We start from the raw sequence: 16,064 nt of genomic DNA, 5'->3' as shown, positions 1-16,064 counted from the left end.
AAGATATTTGCAAACCATATATCAGATAAGGGGTTAATATCCAAATTATACAAAGACATATATATTCAAAAGACATGTTTGATCCTGGTCTATATTTGTTCAAATATATAGGTTTAAAAACATAGGTTTTGATATGCCCCTGAAATATTTACTAGTGTATACATAGTCCTTACATATTCATTCATTCATGAAACAAGTGACTTTTAAGCACCTAGTACAAAAGTTGGCAAACGACAGCCTGCTGACCAATTCAGCCCTTTGCTTGCTTTTGTATGGCCCATAAGCTTAAAACAATTTTAACATTTTTTAAATTGAAAGAACAATAATATTTCCTGACAGGTAAAAAATGATACAAAATTCAAGTTTCAGTGTCTGTAAATAAAGTTTTATTGGAACACAGACATGCTCATTGGCTTACATGTTGTCTATAGCCGTGTCCACACTACAGTGTCAGAGGGCAGTAGAGTCGACAGAGCCTTGTGGCCCACAAAGTGTAAAATATTCACTACCTGGCCCTGATCCATTATGTTCCAGGGACTAGAGATGGAAAAACAAAAACAAAAAATACAGTGGTAAAACCAAGCAAGTTCTTCCCCCATTCAGGGCAACAGTAAATATGGTAAATGGTTATAAGTGCTACAGAGAAAAGTAAACTGGTAAAAAGTAAATCAAATACAGACTGATAAGGTATGTTGAATAGGTGACTCAAATAGCAGGGTGGCATTGCCATCAGGAGCATGATTTTTGAAATGGGGAATAACTCTTGGTGAATTTTCAAACAAAATAGAGTATAATTCTCCTTCAATTTACGCAGTGTGTGCTAAAACTGTACAAAGAATACTTTGTGTTATATACAAAATAAATTTGGTTCTAGGTCCAGATAATTATGATCAGGGTTTTCAACTACCCAACCGTCTGACACGACACTAGAACGTTGTGCCCGATGGAGGAACGAGCCTTCATTGTGCTGGACTATCCCTCACACGGCAGGATGCTGAGTAACCCAGGCCCTCACCCACTGATTCAACATTGATGTTGAAATCTCAGAGTGCTGTCAGACATGGAGGGAAAAAGAAGGTTGTGATCCATGAGCCAAGTCTTTAACAAATGAGGAGGGTGGCCAAGAGGAAGGTAGATAACCACAGAGGAATGACAAGTAGTGTGGCAGTGGAGTTTAATAACTGGCTCTGATTCATAGCATTTGCCAACTTTCCAGTGTTTAAATACTCTCACCAAGGTCCATTTCAAGCTACCAGCATGACATCATTGAATGGAGAAGGTGGAAAGAGATGTGCTCAACCAGCTCTCCGGAGCCAGGACAGGCCAGCTCTAGGAAACCGCTGAGATGTGTAGGGGTTGGTGCAGGCAAAGGGCATGAACATCGAAAGAAGAGAAATTTTTATACGAGGATGTAGGAACAATCACCTGAAAGATGCATCAGAGAGTAAGATATCAACAACCTGCCTTCCCAACCCAGAAGAGCACAGAGGATGCAGAGACATGCAGCTTCCCTTGAATAGCTGGTGACCTCAGGGACACAACTGAGGTGGGAAAGAAGAAAGCCTTTTTTCAAGCTGATAAGAATTTAGTGGAGTTTGCTTACCAGGAAACAAAATTCTGGAAGGAAAAAAATATGGGGACGTTCTGGAGAGAAGGTAGCAGAGAGAGGCTGAGTAAGGAGCTCTCCAGCACACATTCTAGGTGTGACGAAGGGTGACAGAGAGCCTCTCCCTTTCCAAACCAAATCTGACAGCCAGCAAGGAGGCAGTATTACAGCAAATTCATCTTGGGCACAGTCATCAAATTATTATAATTTAGCTCCAGCAACTACAGTAGCTGCTCAAAAAACATATTACTACAGAAGAGCTCTGTGAAATATTTTGCACACACAGCAAATGTGGCAAATTTTGCCACTTCATTGACTTTGTAAAACTGAAAGATCTCCCCCTTTGTCTTGTATAGTTTCACTAATTGCATCATTAGCAGAAGGCCATTTGACCAACATGGAGGAGATAGAAACTACTTTTTCTACAATTTAAGGGTAAATGCAAGTTAAAATATAAAAATATTCATGCCTCTGTGGTGCAGATCCCATAGGAGATGAGACAGTCAAGTGATTATAGAGATGTCATTTTAAAAAATCAAAAGAACTGAGTTCTTTCTTGTCCAATTGGTGTGATTACCCAACCAATCTGTTTCTCAATCTTTATAACAGGAACACTCTTTGATGAAGACAGAGAGGCAGAGTGAATGCAAAAGTTTCAGCACAAGAAGAACGAGTCTGAAGAGAAAGGGATGGATGTGAGACAACAAATAAAAGCAGAGTCCTCGAGACTGGCCGTGGCAGAAGTGACCATCTTGCGAGAGGTGGGTGATCGCTGAAAGCAGGATCTGCTGACGTCAGTGGCAACAGATAGGGTGATAGGCCTGAAGACAAAGATGAATGTTAATGCTCTTGAAAACAACACACAATTAACCAATGTACTATTTGGCTACCCAAAACTTCAGTCAACTACATATATGGGAACAAAGAGTAAAAACTATGGCATAAAGGAAATCTTGTCTGGAAAACTTTTTGCCTGTAGTTGTAATTAAAAGTACCTATGAGTCAGCTGAATTCTGTTCCAGTTAGGGCCATTAGCATCATTTGGTATCTGGAAATGTGATTCAACCAATGCCAGTCCACTCTATGACCAAGTTACAAATGGGGATTCAGCTATAGAGAGCCAGGCAGGTCACATAGCAAGAAGCCACTTGAAGAAGAACCTTAACAGTCTGAAGAACTTTAAGAACAGTGAAGAACACAGACTTTGAAGTCAGACCTGGGCTTGGATCCTGGCCTCCCATACCACCTCATTGCGATACTGGGCAAGTCAATGAAGCTCTCTGAGCCTCAGTGTCCTAATCTGTAAAATGGAGATTAAATAGTACCTGCATCCTAGAGCTCACATATGGGTTCAATTCGACAGTGCATTGAAGTGTTGAACACAGAGACTGGCATCTATTGAGCCTGCAATAAATGTCAGCTGTTAACAATAACAGCAACTGTGATACGAACAAGATTGTCACCAGTGTTTACATCATGAATAGACCAAATCTAAAGCCACAGCCATGAAGAACGGAGGATGGGTTAATGAACCAGAGGCCCGTAGTCAATTCTAAATGCTTGTTTGGTTCAGGTAAACTTTATCTGTGCCTGAAGTGATTTGTTCAAAAAAAGTATAAATTAAGTGCTTAGTATGTCCCAGGCACTGGCCTAGGTGCTGGGAATACAACAGCGAATTCAAGAGACTAAAATCCTTGCCATGATGCAGCGTACATCCCTGTGGGGCGAGACAGACAATAAATAAAAATAAACAGGACAATATAGAGCAGCGGTTCTCAAAGTGTGGTCCCCGGACCAGCAACCTGAGCATCACCAGGGAACATTTTGGAAATGCCAAATCTTGGGCTTCTCACTAATTCTAATGAATCAGAAACTCAGAGGGTGGGGCCCAGAAATCTGTGCTCTAAGAAACCTTCCAGGTGATTCTGACACAAGTCAAAGCTGGAGAACCCCTGAGAATTTGCTTTCCTAAGAAGCTTCCAGGCGATGCTGATAGCGCTGCTGTGGAGACCACACATTCAGAAGACTGAGAGGGAGTAAACAAGTCAGTGCTAAGTGCTGGGGGGTAAATACAGCAGGCCAGGGAGGTGTCTTAGCTGAGTTCCCGCAGGAGCAGACCCTGAGATGAGAATTTTAAATGCAAGTGGTTTGTTCGGGAGGTGGCCTCAGGAAGCACAGGTAGGAGGGGGAGAAAGTGAGATCCGCAGGGGAAGGTGGCCAATATGGGGTGTGTTAGAAACGGGTTATTGCTGTAAGCAACGGGGGCTCACGGCCCGCTGGGACCTCTGGGAGACTGTATGGAACATGCCCCAGTGGTCCCACTCAAGGAGGGAAAGAGCTGAGGTATTTATTTAGCACTTCATCAGCCATGAGCTGAGGGTTGCTCTCAGGGGTGTTAACTTCCTGGGAAGGTCTGCCCTATCCCTCACAGAGGGAAGAGAGAGCCCTCAGGCCCAGAAAAGCAGGTTCTTGCATCAGGAAACAGTTCCCAGGGGTATAAGGAATGTGGGGCAACAGGAAGGTCATAGAAGAGTTCATGGAGAAAAAGTGGCAGCTGAACAAAGACTTGAAGGACGAGCGAGGGCAAGCCCCGCCTACAACTGGGGGGAAACTTCCCAGGCCAAAGGAACAGCAAGAACAAATGCCCTGAGGTGGGAACAGACCAACCACATGAGCGGAACAGTAAAGAGGCCAGTGTGTCCGGAACGGAAGAGGGAGGAAAGGAGTTTAAAAATGAGGTGGTAGACACAAAGGGAAGGAGGATGGAGGGCCTCATGGGCCACTGCAACGACCTTAGCCAGGGATGAGATGGAAGCCACCGGAGGTTCTGAGTACAAAACCTGACCTCAGTTCAAAAGGATTCCTGGGGCTGTTGTTTGAAAATACGGAGGCAAACGCAGAACAGGTACATCAGTGAGGAGACCAAAACCTGGGACAGAGACGATGGCGGCTAAGACCAGGCACAACGGAATCTGGGTGCTCCTGCGATGTCATCAGGAGTCCATTTTTCTAAGGGTCTCCCCTTCTGCTTTCCTCCGTACTGGTTTCATAGCCCCAAGATGAGGCAAAACTACCAGGAGCAACCCCAGAATTACACTCAACCAGCGAAGCAACCCCAAAAGAAACGGCAGTCTCTTCACCACCAGTGGGAGCAAGAACCCAGGACCAAGTCTCTTTGGCCCTACTTGGGTTGCCTGGGCAACTGTAAACTAATCTGCATAGCTGTGATGGGGGGGTGCATTGATGAGTCAAGTCTGGCTCACGTGCCCATTCCTGGAAGCCAGAGGTGGAAACAGCCCTACACCAATCACATCCTCTGAGAAAAGAAGGGAGGAAGTTCTCCCAAAGGGAGTCTGGTAGAGACTGTAAAGGAGCATCTCCATCCTCCCTCACACAGTAACAGAGCTTCTAGCTGAACACGTGGCCACATACAGTTCATACTCCCCAGTCTCGCTTGTAGTTGGCTGAGGCCATGTGGTTAAATGATGCGTGAACAGATAACGTACAACTTGTATATTTGCCCTTAAAAGGAAAGGGGTGCTATCCGCCTTCCACTGCCGCCCTGGCTGGAATGCAACCCCAATGGTATTGATCTTGCATCATGAGGACGACAGAAGCATCATAAGAATAGAAAGCAATGGGAAATAAGGACCCAGAGTTCCTAACAGACTTTCAGAGCAGGATCACTCCATCAGTTTGGACTTTTATTTCTGTGAGACTGAAACAAAATTCTACTGTTTGAAGTCACCATTTGCAAAGCAGATGATAATGCTAACTTATATAGAGTTTGAGTTTTATTATCACAGGGGAGAATAGAGAATAAAAAGAAAAACAACGATGATCATCATAGTCAGCATATAGTACGATTGTTAATTCTAGAACTCTAACAATCACTGCTGTGGAGTTTTTCATGGAAATTTCTCAGTTCTGCTGGAGTTCTATCCCACCTCAGATCTATTGCATCAATTTGTTTAAACAAAGCTCTGAGCTTTTTCGTTTACACAGGTAACCAACCTTGCTTAATCCTGGCGTTACGTCTTCACTACTTCACTCCTCGGTGGCGCCCCCTGAGCCCTTCTGAGATGCGAAAGAAATCACCGAATCATTGAGTCAAACGAAGCCGAGGCAGCTGGACTGGAGCCCAAGATCCTGCAAGAACAGAGAGGGGACAAATCCGATCACAATATCATTTCCTGAAAGATTTCATTTAAAGGCAAGAGTCAAGATTCGTGCTGCTCTGACAAGAAAGAAAATGCACACGGGCCACAAACAAATGTCTTCTGTCTAGTATGCAAGGAGGCAACGATGGTCCTCAAACCAGAGGAATAAAATTTTTATCTATAGTATCTTCAGTATAAATAAATCTGCCCTTTCTCTCACCAACCTTTGATCATCCCAGTATGTTCCTACATATAAGCAAAAGAAGACTCCATTTATTTTTATAATAATGTTATTTAATATTGTAATTTTTAATTACGTATTATATAAAATATTTTGTTATGAATGGTAATAACTAACCTTCGTTAAGTGTCCACTCTTGCCTTCAACCCATTTTCCCACCCTATTCTCAAACCACCTTGTCAGGTAGGTGTAATTAACACCATAATACAGAGAAGACTGCTCACAAAGAAGACAAAAAACTGGCCTGGTCCAGAAATCAAAGCTAGGAAGGCAAACTCTAGAGCCTACATCTTTAAACATTGTTCTCCTTGCCTCTTAACCACCTGTGATAGGCACGGAGATGTGCTGCCCGGATCTCCCTTCAAAGAAGGATTTGCTGCCCAGCTTCGGAAGTGTATCTGCTCCTCCAGGGTTTACACATGCAGAAAGCTGCCTCTGCAAGGTCGTGCCCTGCCTAGGGCAGCCTACAAGCAGCGACCAAGAGAGGCATGGGTGTAAAGTCTGGCCAAAACAGGACACTGTGAGGGACAATACATGTTCCAGAGCTCCCACCGGGTTGGCCAAGACTTTACAGACCTGTGTCACATTCTACTTCTGTCTCTGTCCACTCTTGCTTTGTCACTTTTCCCTTAGCAGATGTTGATTCCAAATAAACATCTCAAACCCTAAACTCTATCTCAGGGCCTGCATTCGCCACCTGTGACGCCAACTTTACCAACAGAGATGTCCGTTGAATGAATGAACGAGTATGTGGATATACGTGGCTACATTATTTAAGGCTTAGGTTTTGTATAACATTCAACAAATAATCTCCCACTGTGTTCCAAGCACCTTCCTAGGCAAGAACAAAACAGACAGGGTCCCTGCCTCAATTAATGGCATTTATTGGCCTGCAGTCAGTGGTTCTCAATCTTGATCGCTCATGAGAACCACCCAGGAATCTTTTTGTGCTTCTGTTTATTTGTTTTAACCTTGCCAAGGCCCCACTGAAATTCAATCGAATAAGAACAAAGTGAAGGCAGAGAACCAGCGGGCTGGGTGACTTAGACCAGGACTTCTCCGACTTCCGTGTACACATACGAGTCCCCCGGAGCTCCGGTTAACACGCAGATTGACTCAGTAGGTCTTCGATGCTGCTGCTGCTGCCGCTGGTGACACCCCACAGAGGACTTAGAAGATTCGAGAAAGCATAAAATAAACATAAATAAGGAAACCTAGAGATCCTCATCACATGACTTGCAATTATTGGATGATTTTACGTGACAAACATGGTCCCTACACATTAAGACCTGACCAGTTTTAGAGAAACTGCTCAACACCCTTCTATCATCCTTGTTCCTTAAAGACCAAGACACAGACGCCACTGACCTATAAGTGTGAATTTTGTAGGAAAAAAGAACATAGAACACCAAACCATTTCTCCTTATCCCACTTCAATATTCAAATAAAGTTTTGTATAGTTTACTTTTTGCATTTAGATGCTAAGAATACGGACCCTGTGTGTGTGTGTGTGTGTGTGTGTGTGTGTGTGTGTGGCAATCCTGAATGTATCAAGACTTTTCCTCTTTTCTAAACAGTCATCTTCACAAACAACTTTGACAATACACTTTCATTTTGTCAGAGTTGCTTGGGATGAAATTCGCTCAGCCATTAAAAGGTGGGAAAGTGTCCCGCTGCTGTGGATATGAGAGAAGGCCACTGTTTTGTCATATGTCAGCTACCCATCACTCGAGGCAGAGAAAGCGATTGGTACATGACGGGGTCGGTAAGAAGCCCTCCAAACCTTAATTATCAGAGTGCCCCCCATTTTCGCTGGGCTTGTCAGTGACTCCTGACAACCTCAGAGGCAGACGAAAAGACAAACAGCACATCACCAACTGGTTAATTAGCAGCAAGCACAAGGCAACCCAAATTACAAGCCCAGGAAAATATGCCACGGAGCTGCTTTTTATACGTTGGATTTGAGCAACACATGCAAGGGGAAATGGTGAATATTTCACATTCCAAAACGTATCTCAATCATTCTTTGGGATCTGCATCAGCAGTCAGGAAGACAAACAGCCCTTTAATTCCTCCAAAGAGTTACTGAGAACCTATGTGTGTCTGGTCCTGAGGCTACGAAGAGGAATATGATGTGGCTGATTGATTCATTCCTCCTTGCATATATTCATTCAACAAATATGTATTTTGTCTACTAGCACCGACTACCTCCAGGCACTGAGCTAGATTCTAGGTGTGTGGTTTTAAAAAACAAAGGCACACACAAGAGAGATGAACTTTGAGGACATTATGCTAAGTGAAATAAGCCAGTCACAAAAGGACAAATAGTGTATGATTCCACCTATAGGAGGTCCCTAGACTAGTCATATTCAGAGAGGCAGAGAATAGAATGGTGGTTGTCAGGGGCTGGGGGGAGGAAGGAAGGGAGAGGTACTGTGTAATGGGTGCAGAGCTTCAGTCTGAGAAGAAGAGAACGCTCTGGAGATGGATAGAGATGATGGTTGCACAACAATGTGAATGTACTTAGAGTCACTGAACTATACACTTAAAAATGGTTAAAACGGTAAATTTTGTGTATGGCTATCTGACAACAATTTTTTAAATTCTTTTAAAGAAAAAAACCCCACAAAGGTATGATCCCTGTTCTCATAGAAAGAAGAGTCTAGTGGGAAGATAGACATGAAATAAACCGAGAAATTAACATACAACTATGCCAAGTAGAATGGCTGTGAAGGAGGACAGGTGACTGATTTTCCTAAATGCAAAAACAGCCACTATATTATTTACTTTATAGAAGCCGTCTTCACTTTACAAAAGGATCCATTTAAATATTGAACTCTCGAGTCTATAGAAGGTTTACGATAAATCATTCACTACATAACTAAGAGGCCTAAAGGCAGAGAATTTTCAAGATAAAGTGTTATGAGGCAGTGCCAATTGAAGATCAATCAGAAATTACAATAAGCATGTTGGTAATTACCACAAAAACTAGTGAAAAAATGATTTAACTCATAAAAGTTTACTTTATACCCAGTCTTACACACACACCCCTATAAAATGATGTAATGAGAAAAACCCATATGATGCTGCGTGGTTTGCATATTTAAGAGACCCAGTGACTGCTTGTGCGCACAATATCCCATATTTACTTGTCCAATATTCCTGCTCCTGCTGATTATTTGAGCATTGGCGTTTTTCAAAATATAAAACCAGCATGCCTCTTCAATACTTACTCCTATTGTGCAAAGGGTTTAAACTTTTGTGCCTTTGTTTAAAAAAAAAAAATCCTTAGCAAAGCTTCTCATTAAAATGTAGAGAAGATAAGCATCCAAAAATTTAACTTGGAACTTGCATTGAAAAAAAACCTCATACTACACAAAGCCTTTGGGTTGAACACCGAGCTTTTATCCTTTGACAATGTTGCAAACTCTCAGCATTTCCTAGGATATTTTCCAACTCTTTAAACACCTGAAGGGTTTCTTGCATGTTGGATTGGTTGGCAGGGAGGGTGTGAGTAAAGAGAAAATAGCAGAAGGGGAAAAAAGAGAAAGGATATCTTTTAGATTAACCCACCAAATAATCACATCCCTTAACAGTGACTTTATCAGGTCTCAAGCAAAGGAAATGCTGCCAGGATAATTAACAATTCTGGTTTTAAAAAGCCGAAGTTGATTATCTAAAGGGCAGGCTGCTCTTTAAATTAAAGATGATATCTGAGGCGTTTACAGCAATATATGTTATAGCCACTGATATTATACATAAATAGATAGGTCAGGAGTCCTCTCCCAACTGTCTGGAAGAGGTGGACAGGTGAATTAATTGAGTGGGCCGGGTAGAGGCAGAGGTGAACTAGAGAGAGCATGCTCTGAATAAAATGGGCAGATGTTTCTCAGCCATCTGTGGCCAGGCAGATGTGGCCCCATATGGACAGAGCTTCCAAATTTCAGAAGAAGCAGGAAATTCTCATTTTTATGTAAAATTTCCTGTTTTTTAAATATCAACACATACATCATTTATTTTTTAAGTACACATAATTTTCTAATTGGGGTGCAGGCCAAATAAAATATATCTGCAAACTGAATTTACTGGGGACCACAAATTTTGAGCTACATCCTAATTGTTCACAGTTCCCCAACATTGTGGTGGGAGACCATTCTGGCTGCTCAGCCCCACTGAGGGCTGTGGAGGTGGGTCCCACTCCAAGCAGAAGCAGTACTGAGTACCAGTGAGAGACTGGCTCACCGTGGCGAGGCCTTCAGGCACGCGCTGCTGGGCAGAGGATTTCATAACCCCGGCCTTAGATGCCCTGGCTGACGTCAAAGAACAACCCTCCAGGCAGTAAGCATGGGCTTCAAGACCTGCCTTGGAGAAGGGCCAGCAGCGCTCCCTCCAAGCCTAAAACATGCAAGGCACAGCACTCAGGGTTTTGCATAAGTGTCTCTCCATTTCCTCCTTGCTCTCCTCCCCCTACCACAAACCAAATAGTGTAAAAGTTGTGCTCAGTCTGCTTTCCAGAAGTTGCAAATGGTTTTCTGTATGAAGACTTGGATCCACAAAGACAGAAGAGAATTAAAAACAAAATTTCTAGATTTATCTTTGACAAAATAAATAAAGATATTCCCTCTAGCTACTTCTTGTCCCCGTTTCAAATGGACAGATTCCCTTTTTTTCCACCAAAGAACTACCTAGTAAAGGAGGGTGGGAGAGAGATCTGACATACTACAGACATGTTCTTTGAAAAAAAACAGCTTTCCTTTGATATGTGCTAATCTTCCAAGTTCTACGACTAGATTCCCAGACTAGCAGGTCTCAGGGAGAATCCGCCTTTGAAATGGTTTTATTTGACTAGCACAGGTTTATGTTTTGTTTTTAATATTTCTGATTTTACCATTTGGGGATGTGTATTCTCCAATTTGGCTAAATGCCCCACCACTCCCATTTGTCTTCAACCCGACTGGGGCACACGTATGTTATCTGCCTAGCCTCCATAGGTATTTGACTTTGCTACCTCTGGACTTTATCCCTTTTCTTTTCTCCATTCCTCTATTTATTCTTCTAAAAAGAAACCAACTCTAAGATCAGATATGATGCATCTGAACCAATCACACAAAAACAGACCTACTGCGTATAGGACGGAGCCAGGCACTGATGATAAAACAATGAGTAAAGACGTGGGGCCAGCCATCAAAGAGCTCAGGATCATAACGAGAGAAGTAAATTAGCAAAGAGACCGGCTCGCCACCAAGTCTAAGCTGCTTCAGTGTGGATGTGCTTGGATCCTAGGCAGAAATAAGTTCTCACTGGATTTCAGGGGTTCCAGCCTCCTTTGGAGGCTGTGGTGTGGTCCAGGATGAAATGTTGAATGCTCAGGATGAAAACCAGGCTTTAATTAGTGACGGTCATGCCATCTGTGGGAGGTATATGATTCTTCTCTCATCACTGTTGGGCTTAACCAGGCACTTTGGTTAATGGAATGTGAGCGCGTACATCCAGGCAGAAGTTCGAGAATGAAGAAGCACATGGACCAGAGCTGACCTGAGCCACAACCAACCCACGTTTTTGGTTTAACAAAAATTAATGTCTTATTGTAAGCCACTGAGATTTTGGGGTTGTTTGTCAGGCAGCAAAGCTAACTAATGCATGAGCTCAGTTTACTGACAACTTTTTTAAAGAGGAGAAATGTTGACACTCCTCTGCTCAAATAATGTCCGCATATCCACTGACCCATTTAGCAGAAATGAGGTATCCATGACAACATAAATAAAGACATGGAATAAAGTTGGAGGATGAATACAAAGCTCCTTATCTCTACCAAAAAACCTACTGATTTGGCCCATTTCAGTAAACGGTATCTCCATCCTTTTCGTTGTTCAGAATACCGTGGTCATCCTTGGCTTCTCTTTCTCTCACACCTCATAGCCCAATCAACAGCCAATTCTGCTGGCTCTGCTGTTGAAACACATCATAAATCTGGCCCCTTCTCACTGTATCCACTGTCACAACCCTGATCCCTGCTATCTGGCCTGAATTATTGCAATGAGACCCTGATTTCCTACTTCTGCCCTATCCCCTTAACGTCTATGTTTTACCCAGTTTTCAGGTTAATCATATTAAAACCAAGTTTATATTGTGTTCTCCTTTTCTTCAACACTTTCCAATGACTCCCATCTCACTCAGAGTAAAAGCCAGTTCTTACAACAGCCCGCCATGTCTCACGCTCTCTGCCTTGTTCACTTGAATCCAGCAGTCCGATATCCCTGCTGTTCTTCCAACATGCTGCACACGTGTCCCCTTCAGTGGTTTTCCATTTGCAGCTTGTTCTGCCTGGACTACCCTTCATGGAGAGCCCATCAGTTTGTCCTCATTTCCTCCAGGTCCAGGCTCAGCTATCCCTTCATCAACGAGGTCTTTTCTGAATATCCTACATAAAAGAGCTACTCCAGCCCCACTGCCTCCCCTCCTATCCTCTTTATGCTAGTTCATCTGTCTCCATAGGCCTTTCCAAAATCTGACAAACCATATAGTCATTTTCTTCTGATTCCCTCTACTGGAGGTAAGCCCCATGAGGAAAAGAATTTTATTTTGTCCACTACTTTATCCTCAGCTCCTACAAAGTGCCAGGCACACAGCAAGCATTCAATATATATTTCTTAAACAAATAAATATTGCAATCAGACAAATCCACATTTGAATTCCAGCTCTGACACTTACTGGCTGTGTGACTCTGGACAGGTCATATTACCTCGCCGAACTTCTATTTCATTTACCTGCTATTGGTGACAAGTATCTCCTCCCTTCAAAGTTTTTGCAAGGAATAGAGATAATGCATTTTAAGTGTTCACATTGATAAATGGTAGCTGTTGCTATCATAGGCACTGCTTATCACTTACCTCTCTGACATCCTTGTTTACCCTGCTCCAGCCACATTGGCCTGAGTTCCCACGTGACCTTTGCACCTACAGCTCCATTTGCCTGGAACACTGGTCCCCAGCTCTGTGCATCACAGGCTTCTTCTCATCACTCAAGTTGCAGCTATGATGGGACCTCCTTACAGAAGACACCCCCAGTCACCCTGCCTCACGTGTCCCGTCAGTCACACTCGATCACATCATCCGTTTGTTTCCTCCATAGACTTATCACCTTATTATTCACTTGTTTGCTTGCCTTTTGCATGGCTGCTCCAGTAGAAAATAAACTCCAGGAGGAGAAAAGTCAGCTGTCACATTTGCCAGCACTTCTCCAATGCCTGGCCCATACTAAACACTTAATAAATATCTGCTGAATAGACAAACAAAAGACTTAATGGGAGAAACGTACCTGGAGAATAATGTATCTGCATAATAATGTATTTCTACGATTGTCATGGTAGAATCTCAGTCCCATATGGATTGAGAGTCAGGTGAGGATGTAGAAAGAGGAGAAAGCAAAATGGCGAGAAACTTTTGAAGGATCCTACACCCAAGGGGAAGAGACCTGGAAAATATCTTATTTTTTAAAAGATGGAGTAAAGTGAGCATGTAGTTTGAAGTAGGTACTAAAATAGAAAAAAATCATCAATCTTACCTAGATGACACGAAAGAACTAGGAAAGCAAGGAACCTTCGGCCAGAATCACGACTCTAGTGTTTACAAAGAGAGGATGGGCACTGCAAAGAGCCCTCCCCTGCTTCATGTTTGAGCAGACACATTTCAACAGGGGCGGCTGGGAAGGAATTATGGCTGGAGAATTCAGGACCAGCTCATCTTCATTCCACCTCTGGATGGAGACAGTTTTGCCCTTTGGACACAGAGACTGAAACGCCTCCTCCCCTTTGGGATTCAAAACAGAAATGAAAAACATCCCTCGAAAAAAGGTCACGACTCAGGTTTGGGAGATTTGCCAGTACAACCCGGAACCAGACATCAAAAAGTAAGAATACTGCTTCAATTTCTGTAACCGCTTAACACGTCTGTAAGTGTGTAAATATAGTCTGGAGCATGGACTAACTCACGGGTGAGATGGCGAACGTTCTGTGAGAGAACGCAGCCAAACTCTGTCTCACAGAATTCAAGGAAGCTGCTTTGATTTCGAAAGTTATTTCAAAGAGGTTATTTATCATCATTTGGGAGAATGAATATTGAAACATCGGTGCTTTGCGTCTTGGCCAGTTGCACAAGCTTCCAAAGAGGATGCTGAACCAACTGACAAGTACCTCTGCTTTACACTTGTTCAAAATAAAGGCACATACTGAGGTGAATTTCCCATCCAGAACAATCAGTGAAAATTCATTTCTTTATTTTCCTTTAGTGTTTCCTATAATTTGCTCTGATCGAGCTGTATAAGCAGCAAAGAAATGCCTGTAAAAAGGGGCTTTTAAACTCTTAGTTGTTTGCAGAATATTAGTAACACTAGAAAAAGTTTATGTTAATTAATGCTGCATTTTAATAGATTTCCTGGAAGTTTGTAACTGCATACTATAAAGGCTTTCAAGATAATGTATTATACGGTGGTAATCATAAACTCGAAAGCAGTTCAAATATTCCTTTTATGTCTCAATAACTTTCCCTCAAAAGTTACAGTATTTAAAAGATTCAAATGCAGAAATAAAAAGAAAAAATTTTCCCCACCAGGGGATATTTTAAATTTTTATATCTCTCATCATGATCAATCTCATTTCTCAGCAACACTGCACTTGAGCTCGCTTGTAAGCAAAAAGCCCTCTGCACGTTCCATCAGTTATATTAGGACAAAGCATCCTCCGTGTAGGACGGGGCAGGGTTTACAGAGACTGGGCGGGTCAGATACCGCACAACTTTCAGATTCTTCTGGACCAAGATGTTCTATATATGAACATCCCTCATCATTGTTTATTTCTCTAAGTTGGGGCAAAAGGAATCATTCGCAGTTCACAGAAGCCCCATTATTCATGTTCAGCAGGGAGACCAAAGGGAGAGTCTGATCGTAAGAGTTTCAAGAGAAATCAAATCCAAACTAAACTTTAACACTTGGGTTTGGGATGTTAAACTTAAACCCCAAAATGCAAGACCTCTGTGGATGTTTCAAGCAAAAGAAATGCTCAGTCTCTACTCCCCTCTGAAGGTTTTGAGCATCCCATTCCATAGGAATCACTATTTCTTACAGAGGTAAACAATAAAGACTTTTTTGTGACTTTCAAGAAGAAAAACAGTAAGTGTGGCCAAAAATAGAATTTTCTAAACTGCAAATGACTTGAATAGTGACTATAGTGGGAAAACTTTAAGAACAGAAAGCTGAAATTAATTACACAAATGAGGTTCCAATTCACCCTTTTGATAAGACCAGTGAATCATAAACAAGGCCGCCATAAATCCAGATGGACTCTCTGAAAAATATACAATACTAATACACACACAAATATCTCACCTTTCTCCTGCCAAATTATACATACAACTTTATGAGTGCATTGCGGCTCTCAGCGAAGGCCTTGGAAGCTGTGTATCTCCTACTTTTCTCCGTTCCCTAAGTCCCAGTTATAAAACATTTGTCATCTGGGCTCTGTATCCGACAGCATCTGCATTATATTATGTTTAATCTCAGCTCCAGGAAAGGAATACATTTCCTGAACTTCTGAGCACTACTGTGATTTCTCCATCAGAATTCTAAGCCCTCATGGTGACCTTAATCGAAGATTCTTACTACAATCTCAAAGTGATCAAAATACATACATATATGTATATAAGTGTGTGTTTGTGTGTGTGTGCGCAACAACTTTGCTAGTTAACGGAGCCAAAAAGTGAACAATTCAAGGTTGCAAATACTTAAGAGAATTAACACCCGCCAAAAACTCAAGCAACTTACGTGGGAATTACAGTAATCAATTGTAGGTGAGCAACCATTCTAATTTGCCCAGGATCAAAGGATTCTCATGATGTGAGATTTTTCAGTCCTAAAACCAGGACAGTCCTGGACAAACTGGAACAGCTGGCCACTTTAAAGGTGCACAATGAAATTAGCAATGGAGAATTTTTAAAAGGTGAAAAACTGCAACTTCCTCTTAGAATCTATGGTTCTATGAGAAAAAAATGCATATTTTGCTATT

The 16,064-nt window shown here is 42.3% G+C and overlaps 1 long non-coding RNA gene across 1 annotated transcript; it reads right to left on the bottom strand.

Annotated features, from left to right (window-relative positions):
* Nucleotides 1-366: 366 nt before the first annotated feature.
* LOC123277290 (uncharacterized) lies at nt 367-13,784 on the bottom strand. The gene is made up of 3 exons (XR_011494444.1): nt 13,571-13,784; nt 5,621-5,755; nt 367-2,427 (listed from the first exon to the last, which is right to left on the bottom strand). It is a non-coding gene; the product is annotated as an uncharacterized lncRNA (long non-coding RNA).
* Nucleotides 13,785-16,064: the final 2,280 nt, after the last annotated feature.

Source organism: Equus asinus, chromosome 15, assembly GCF_041296235.1.
Source record: "Equus asinus isolate D_3611 breed Donkey chromosome 15, EquAss-T2T_v2, whole genome shotgun sequence".
Lineage (NCBI taxonomy): Eukaryota > Metazoa > Chordata > Mammalia > Perissodactyla > Equidae > Equus > Equus asinus.
The sequence above is the reverse complement of the archived record's forward strand: the minus strand, read 5'-3'. Positions and strand labels throughout refer to the sequence as shown.